The sequence below is a fragment of the Rattus norvegicus genome, chromosome X, assembly GCF_021556685.1.
Source record: "Rattus norvegicus strain SHRSP/BbbUtx chromosome X, alternate assembly SHRSP_T2T, whole genome shotgun sequence".
Classification (NCBI taxonomy): domain Eukaryota; kingdom Metazoa; phylum Chordata; class Mammalia; order Rodentia; family Muridae; genus Rattus; species Rattus norvegicus.
In genome coordinates, this window is record NC_141554.1 from 9,012,386 (window position 1) to 9,022,488 (window position 10,103).

The following is a 10,103-nucleotide window of genomic DNA, read 5'->3' on the forward strand; positions in this document are numbered from 1 at the left end:
AAAAAACAACAACAGTGTGGACTTCCATATTAAACCTAAAATCTCCACTTGGAAGTGCTTGGAAAGGCTTTCCTTGCTGTGAAGAGACACCAAGACCAAGCTAACTCTTATAAAGGAGAACATTTAATTGGGGATACTTTATAGGTTCAGAGGTTCAGTTCATTACCATCAAGGCAGAAAACATGGCAGCATCCAGGCAGGCACGGTGCTGGAGGAGCTGAGAATCCTACATCTTGCTTGGAAGGTAAATAGGAGAAGACTGATATCCAGGCATCTAGAAGGAGGGTCTCAAAGCCCACCCCTACAGTGACACATTTCCTCCAAGTCCACACCTACTTCAACAAGGCCACACCTCCTAATAGTGCCACTCTCTGGGCCACATATTCAAACCACCACAGGGGCCATATGAATAATCTCAGCCTATTCCAACATTATTCCACACCCTTAATATCTATTCCTATACATATTCCTCAGACCTATGTTTGAATATTCCTAATGAATATTCCTAATATTCATTAGGAATATTCAAACATTAGGAAACTCATTAAGCTCTTTCATAGCATATCACTCATCTTCATGGACAACACTCTCTACGTGCTACAAGCAGCTTTTGCCTTAAATTCTAGTTATGTTTAGAGGCAACTATTGGTGGGCCCAGGGGTGGGGCATCTGCATTCTCTTACTTGGCATTTCCTTTAGAGAAAGTCACTGCTGGTTTAGCAGACAATGAAATATTAATTTTCTCAGTCAAAGGTGAAAAAGACAATATTTCACATGTTGGGAGTGTAAATACATCTTCTGTTGATGGTGGAGCAACTACTTCCTTATGTGAGACAAACCATTGAGAATTCGAGGGTTTGAAGTTCTCAGGTTCTATAGAGCCCTCGCATACATGCCATCCAAGATGCAGGATCCCATTTTTTACCAATTCATGTCCTTATTTTAACTGCTGAACTTCTCTGAGGCAGGATCTCCAATTTTCATTGTAAATCAGCTAACCTTATAATGAGGACTTCATTTTGATTTTTTACAACTTGAGCCCTGTGGCTGCTGAAGAGAAGATTCTCTTACAGTGTATACTTAGAAACCTTTAGATTGTTTATGCATATCTGGAGCTGGTCAATTTTTATTATTTAATTCATTGTTGTCCTTTATGAATGTTATTGATAAAAGTGATTAATTTTATAAAAGAGCTCATTCCTTTCCTTTATCAACTTATCTACAGAGGCTAGGAGTGACTGACCATCATTATTGTTTTCCTTAGTTTTCCACAAACTCAAAAGGTTTTTTATATAGAGTTACTATGGTGGTTTGAATAGGCATACCCCTAGACTCATGTTTGAATACTTGGCCCATGGGAAATAGCACTATTAGGAGGTGTGGCCTTATTGGAAGAGATATGGCCTTGTTAGAGGAAGTGTGTCACTGGGGAGGGTGGGGCTTTGGGGTAATATGCCCACTGTGAAACACAGTAGTCTCCTGGCTGCCATTAGATCAAGATGTAGAACTCTTAGCTCCTTTTCCAACACTATATCTGACTGGATACTACCATACCTCTTGCCATGATGATAATGGACTGAACCTCTAAAACTATAATCCAGTCCCAATTAAATGTTTACCTTAATAGGCATTGCTTTGGTTATGGTGTCTCTTCATAGTAATAAAACCCAAACTAAGACAGTTAGCAAATCCATTGCAACTCACAGTTGTGAATCAGGAATATATTTATCTCCTTAAGTGTGTAAAATAGTTCATGCCATGGGTTTTTCATACTTTCTGAGCCCCCAGGAGAGGCTTTTGGTAACTATGTGTTGGCAAATTGAAAAAACTTACTCAATTTCTTTTTCTTTTTCTTTCAGAGCTGGGGACCGAACCCAGGGCCTTGCGCTTGCTAGGCAAACGCTCTACCACTGAACTAAATCCCCAACCCAAGACTTAGTCAAAAGACTCATCCTAATACTTCTATTGCTCTAGAACCACTTCTGGTTTCAAAATTTGTTTTAGTCTAGGTTCTTTAGAGAAAAAGACTCTTTTGAATTAATCTCTTTCTATATGTATGAAAGGGCTTTGTTAGAATGACTTATAGGCTGTGGTGCAGCTAATCCAACAATAACTGGCTATGAGTGGAAAATCTAAGAATTTTGTAAAAAACTGCATATCTCAGCTGGTCTTCAGGATATGCCAGAATCCCAAAGTAGGCTCTACTGCCAGTAAAGTGATGGACTTGCTAGTGAGGCAAAAGCAATCAGGTAAAGAGTAAAGGCTTCCTTCTTCCATATTCTTACACAGGTTTCTAGAATTAGGAGCAGCCCAGATTAGAAATAGATTTTTCCCTTACATGTGTGTACTCCATGTTACAGTTTTAGTTAATTTCAGATTTCCATAGCTTTTGCATTATTTTGGGCATAGGGAACCTACAGATGACTTAAAGGACAGGGTAGATGTGGGCTGGTCACATGCAAATACAATGTCATTTCATTTTTTTACATTTACATATTGATTTTGTGTGTGAATGAATATGTGTTTATGTAAAACACATATTCCAGGGCAAACAGGCAGAAGCAAAAGACAACTTGCTTGAAGTCAATTTTCCCTTTCTACCGTGTGGGTTCCAAGGACTGAGCTCAGGTAGGCATATGCGGTAGGCCCAGAGGCCCATAGGAAGTGGCACTGTTAGGAGGTGTGGCCTTGCTGGAGTAGGTGTGTTTTTGTTTGAGGAAGTGTGTCACTGTGGGTGGGCTTTGAGGCTCAGATGCTCAAGCCACTCACAGTATGAAAGTCTTCTTTCTCAGTTGCCTGTGGATCCAGATGTAGAAATCTCAGCTCCTCCTCTAGCACTATGTCTGCCTGCATGCCACCAGGCTTCCCTCCTTTACATTAATGAACTAAACCATCTATACTGTAAGTCAGCCCCAATTAAGTGTTTTCCTGTAAAAGAGTTGCCTTGGTCATGGTGTCTCTTCACAGTAATAGAAACCCAAACTAAGACAGCAAGTATGGTAGCAAGTTTCTTTATCCTTTGAGCCCTCACTCTTCACTGTGCAATTTTACATAAGGGACTTGCTCAAGTACACAGGCTCTCTTTTAGCATGTAATCTGGTGAAAGAGCCTTCTGGAAAGGGTAACTTTCTGCACAGCTAGGATCATTTCATTGACTAATTTTCAGGCTCAGCAGGCACAAAGCACCAGGGCTTTATAACCTTTCTTCCTAGAATCCAGAAACCATAAATCATGTGACAGCTCAAGCTTTTTATACTTACAGTTAGTTGTCACAGCTTACTCTACTCAAGGGAAGAAAACACAGTTTAAATTTGTGGTCATTGATACTTTTCTGAACAGGGACAAGAGCAACACTGAAATGGCCAAGTACTCCTGTTTCTATGATAAGTCTGCTCTAGGCCAGTGAGCAACTGAGATCTGGAGCCTCCTCCCTGCCCCCTGTACCACCAAATTTCCCAGAGTAATTTTATTTAACCACCTGTCCAATTTTATATGGCTCAAATCTAGTAGCACAGAATAATAGCACATATACAGTGGCAAGCTAGCATGAGGTCACTCTCTCATGTTGTTCCATGATAGCAATTTGAGTCATGTAAGATGGCTGTTGTTTGATCACCTTTATCTACAGTATTTAACCTAATCTAATTAGAGATTTTCTTTGAGAGAATTAGAACTAAAGACCACATAACTTCTTGGAAGACAGGCAGCTGGGGAGAAGGAAGTGGGGGAATAAAGTCCTCAGTGCTTTCACTCGGTGTGGGTACTATAGCTGACTCTAGCCTCTGCCTGAGGAGCAAATGCTTGGTTTGGACCTTGAGAAAAAAACACTAGGCTAGGAGCATCAGCATCAGCTTTCCTAATGATTCACAAAAGCTGCAAAGTGAAAGCAGGTTGTTGTGGGAAAATGCAAAATCAATTTTGCTTCCATCAGAGTTAGGAAACATCACCCATAAGCACATTCGAAAGAGCACTTTTAACCTGCAGATTTTGGGCAAATGCTGAGTTTTCACACACACACACACACACACACACACACACACACACACACACACACACACCTTGTTCTCTCTGGCAGTTGCTTTCCCAGGTTAGAAAGGTTTGCATTTCCTCGTGTCCTCTTCTCAGGCTCTACATGGCCATTGCATGACTTGAATCAATGCAGTAACCAAAACAAATCAATCAAAGTCCTAGCAGCTCTGACAGGACATGTACATACTAGCTGGTCAGGAAATGAATGTAACCTTTTAATCTGTAAGGAATGGGCTCTAAGTTGATGCATGCCAACAACTAACTAGGGAAAAAGATTACAACTACAGCCTCTAGTTTTCCTCTTTCTCATCCTGTAAAGTGATTTATGCACATGTTTATTGCAGCACAGGCCAGAGAATTTTATTGGACTTGATTTAGCTAAAGGGAACAGGACAAAGGAATTCTTTGAATTTTATACCTTTTATAGAGACAAATAGGTTTTAAAAAGATAGACTCAAATAGAAACAAGAGAGACTAATTCTGTGGTGGTATACCCTTCAATCTCTCCCCTCAAGTATTTCTTTTCTGAATTGTTTCTGAAGACTGACTTTTCTCTGGTTTTGAATTCTAAATATTAACTACAAACACAGGACTGGCTACATTAGTGACACTAATGTTTGGAAAATCTCTAAGGTTTACTAAGGAAAATACTAAGGTTTACTTTGGAAAAATATTGCTTTGCTTGAATTCAGTTCCACACAACACACCCAGAAATAGTTTCAAAGATTATGCAATCTGAAGTTTTTTACTTATCTGCCATAAAAGCCCTGATCACCTGAGAAGTATCGCATTTGTTGTACTGGTTATCCATACTACATGTAGCAGTCAGTAGTAGACACTCAATCTTTATTACAGGGATATGATAACTCAGATACAGTTTATAGCCAATTGAAAGTCTTTATTCTGGCTAGTTGGGGCTATACTTAGGTATTCAAGGACCCAATTGTGACACCTAGTATCTAGAGAATGGAGTGTTTGAAGGCAAATTTCTCATTCAACAGTTGCAGGGGTACTTCATGCAAGCATTCAGTTTAACAGAAACCAAGATAAGCAAGCTAGGACATATTGACTTCAGGTTCTCATAATGGAGCTGAGTAATTTTCCATGGGCTTCTTATTTAGGCTATCAAATTCCAGCCAAGCCTAAAATGGCCTTAGCAAAAAGACAAGATGGAGGAATTGCTGTACTGTCTTGTCCTGTCACAGTTTCACATATTTAAGCTACCTCTTCTCCTGTAAAAATGTCCATCAGCACAGCCTTCAAAAGTTCTCAAGAGAATTAAGAGTAGATTAGATAACTTATAATAGGGACTGACACATAAATGGTTATTATATTCCACTTAAAAGAAGGAACCCACTATTTTAAAGCTTTTATTTGTGATAATGCATGGAAAACCAAAACCCATCCAGATTGGTTTATTTTTTTTAATCTTTATTAACTTGAGTATTTCTTATTTACATTTTGATTGTTATTCCCTTTCCAGGTTTCCTGGCCAACATCCCCCTAATCCCACCCCCTCCCCTTCTCCCCCCGTTACCGCCCTCCCCACAACAATCACATTCACTGGGGGTTCAGTCTTGGCAGGACCAAGGGCTTCCCATTCCACTGGTGCTCTTACTAGGCTATTCATTGCTACCTATGAGGTTGTAGCCCAGAGTCAGTCCATGTATAGTCTTTGGGTAGTGGCTTAGTCCCTGGAAGCTCTGGTTGCTTGGCATTGTTGTTCATATGGGGTCTCGAGCCCCTTCAAGCTCTTCCAGTCCTTTCTCTGATTCTTTCAACGGGGGACCCGATCTCAGTTCAGTGGTTTGCTGCTGGCATTCGCCTCTGTATTTGCTGTATTCTGGCTGTGTCTCTCAGGAGAGATCTACATCCGGTTCCTGTCGGCCTGCACTTCTTTGCTTCATCCATCTTGTCTAATTGGGTGGCTGTATATGTATGGGCCACATGTGGGGCAGGCTCTGAATGGGTGTTCCTTCTGTGTCTGTTTTAATCTTTGCCTCTCTATTCCCTGCCAAGGGTATTCTTGTTTCTCTTTTAAAGAAGGAGTGAAGCATTCGAATTTTGATCATCCATCTTGAGTTTCATGTGTTCTGTGCATCTAGGGTAATTCAAGCATTTGGGCTAATAGCCACTTATCAATGAGCACATGCCATGTGTGTTTTTCTGTGATTGGGTTACCTCACTCAGGATGATAATCCCATGCGGCCTATCAGACCAGCACAGGCTAAAGCTGGTCTTCAGTAACAATAAGGGAAGAATGCCCACATATACATGGAAGTTGAACAATGCTCTATTCAATGATAAACTGGTCAAGGAAGAAATAAAGAAAGAAATTAAAGACTTCTTAGAATTTAATGAAAATGAGGGTACAACATACCCAAACTTATGGGACACAATGAAAGCCATTCTAAGAGGAAAACTCATAGCTCTGAGAGTCTGCAAAAAGAAACAGGAGAGAGCATTTGTCAGCAGCTTGACAGCACCTCTAAAAGCTCTAGAACAAAAAGAAGGAAATACACATAGGAGGAGTAGAAGGCAGGAAATAATCAAACTCAGAGCTGAAATCAACCAGGTAGAAACAAAAAGGACCATAGAAAGAATCAACAGAACCAAAAGTTGGTTCTTTGAGAAAATCAACAAGATAGATAAACCCTTAGGCAGACTAACGAGAGGACACAGAGAATGTGTCCAAATTAACAAAATCAGAAATGAAAAGGGAGACATAACTACAGATTCAGAGGAAATTCAAAAAATCAACAGATCCTACTACAAAAGCCTATATCCAACAAAACTTGAAAATCTGCAGGAAATGGACAATTTCCTAGACAGATACCAGGTACTGAAGTCAAATCAGGAACAGATAAAACATTTAAACAACCCCATAACTCCTAACTTGATAGAAGCAGTCATTAAAGGTCTCCCAACCAAAAAGAGCCCAGGTCCAGACGGGTTTAGTGCAGAATTCTATCAGACCTTCATAGAGGAGCTCATACCAATACTATCAAAACTATTCCACAAAATTGAAACAGATGGAGCACTACCAAATTCCTTCTATGAAGCCACAATTACTCTTATACCAAAACCACACAAAGACCCAACAAAGAAAGAGGACTTCAGACCAATTTCCCTTATGAATATCGACGCAAAAATACTCAATAATATTCTGGCAAACCGAATCCAAGAGCACATCAAAACAATCATCTAACATGATCAAGTAGGCTTCATCCCAGGCATGCAGGGATGGATTAGTATAGGGAAAACCATCAACGTGATCCATTATATAAGCAAACTGAAAGAACAAAACCACATGATCATTTCATTAGATGCTGAGAAAGCATTTGACAAAATTCAACACCCCTTCATGATAAAAGTCCTGGAAAGAATAGGAATTCAAGGCCCATACTTAATCATAGTAAAAGCCATATACAGCAAACCAGTTGCTAACATTAAACTAAATGGAGAGGAACTTGAAGCAATCCCACTAAAATCAGGGACTAGAGAAGGATGTCCACTCTCTCCCTACTTATTCAACATAGTTCTTGAAGTTCTAGCCAGAGCAATCAGACAACAAAAGGAGATCACGGGGATACAGATTGGAATTGAAGAAGTCAAAATATCACTACTTGCAGATGATATGATAGTTTATTTAAGTGATCCCAAAAGTTCCACCAGAGAACTACTAAAGCTGATAAACAACTTCAGCAAAGTGGCTGGGTATAAAATTAACTCAAATAAATCAGTAGCTTTCCTCTACACAAAAGAGAAACAACCCAAGAAAGAACTTAGTGAAATGAAACCCTTCATAATAGTCCCAAATAATATAAGATACCTTAGTGTCACTTTAACCAAGCCAGTGAATCATCTGTGTGATAAGATCTTCAGGCCTCTGAAAAACGAAATTGAAGAAAACCTCAGAAGATGGAAAGATCTCCCATGCTCATGGATTGGCAGGAATAATATGGTAAAAATGGCCATTTTACAAAAAACGATCAAGAAATTCAATGCAATCACCGTCAAAATACCAATTCAATTCTTCAAAGAGTTAGACAGAACAATTTGCAAATTCATCTGGAATAACAAAAAACCTAGGATAGCTAAAACTATCTTCAACAATAAAAGGACTTCTAGGGGAATCACTATCCCTGAACTCAAGCAGTATTACAGAGCAAGAGTGATAAAAACTGCATGGTATTGGTACAAAAACAGAAAGATAGACCAGTGGAATACAATTGAAGACCCAGAAATGAACCCACACACCTATGGTCACTTGATTTTTGACAAAGGAGCCAAGACCATCCAGTGGAAAAAAGATAGCATTTTCAGCAAATGGTGCTGGTTCAACTGGAGGTCAACATGTAGAAGAATGCAGATCGACCCATGCTTACCACCCTGTACAAAGCTTAAGTTCAAGTGGATCAAGGACCTCCACATCAAACCAGATACACTGAAACTAATAGAAAAAAAGTGGGGAAGCATCTCAAACACATGGGCTCTGGAAAAAATTTCCTGAACAAAACACCAATGGCTTATGCACTAAGATCAAGAATTGAAAAATGGGATCTTATAAAGCTGCAAAGCTTCTGTATGGCAAAGGGCACTGTGGTTAGGACAAAACGACAACCCACAGATTGGGAAAAGGTCTTTACCAATTCTACAACTGATAGAGGGCTTATATCCAAAATATACAACGAACTCAAGAAGTTAGACTGCAGGGAGACAAATACTCCTATTAAAAAATGGAGTTCAGAGCTAAACAAAGAATTCACAGTTGAGAAATGACGAATGGCTGAGAAACACCTAAAGAAATGTTCAACATCTTTAGTCATAAGGGAAATGCAAAGCAAACAACCCTGAGATTTCACTTCACACCAGTCAGAATGGCTAAGATCAAAAACTCAGGTGACAACAAATGCTGGTGAGGATGGGGAGAAAGAGGAATATTCCTCCATTGTTGGTGGGATTGCAGACTGGTAAAACTATTCTGGCAATCAGTCTGGAGGTTCCTCAGAAAATTGGACATTGAACTGCCTGAGGACCCAGCTATACCTCTCTTGGGCATATACCCAAAAGATGCCCCAACATATAAAAAAGACACGTGCTCCACTATGTTCATAGCAGCCTTATTTATAATAGCCAGAAGGTGGAAAGGACCCAGATGCCCTTCAAAAGAGGAATGGATATAGAAAATGTGGTTCATCTACACAATGGAATACTACTCAGTTATCAAAAACAATGACTTTATGAAATTCCTAGGCAAATGGATGGAACTGGAAAATATCATGCTGAGTGTGGTAACCCAATCACAGAAAAACACACATGGTATGCACTCATTGATAAGTGGCTACTAGCCCAAATGCTTGAATTGCCCTAGATGCACAGAACACATGAAAATCAAGGATGACAAAATGTGATTGCTTCACTCCTTTAAAAGGGGAACAAGAATACCCTTGGCAGGGAATTGGGAGGCAAATTTAAAACAGAGGCAGAAGGAACACCCATTCAGAGCCTGCCCCACATGTGGCCCATACATATACAGCCACCCAATTAGATAAGATGGATGAAAGAACGAAGTCCAGGCCGACAAGATCCGGATGTACATCTCTCCTGAGAGACACAGCCAGAATACACGAAATACATAGGCGAATCCCAGCAGGAAACCACTGAACTGAGAACGGGACCCCTGTTGAAGGAATCAGAGAAAGGACTGGAAGAGTTTGAAGGGTCTTGAGACCCCATATGAACAGCAATGCCACCCAACCTGAGCTTCCAGAGACTAAGCCACTACCGAAAGACTATACTCGGAGTGACCCTGAGCTCCAACCTCATAGGTAGCAATGAATAGCCTAGTAGTAGCCTAGTAAGTGGCATGGGAAGCCCTCGGTCCTGCCAAGACTGAACTCCCAGTGAATGTGATTGTTGGGCGGAGGGCAGTAATTGGGGGAGGATGGGGAGGGGAACACCCATATAGAAGGGGAGGGGGAGGGGTTAGGGGGATGTTGACCCGGAAACCGAGAAAGAGAATAACTATCGAAATGTAAATAATATATACTCAAGTTAATAAAGATAAAAAA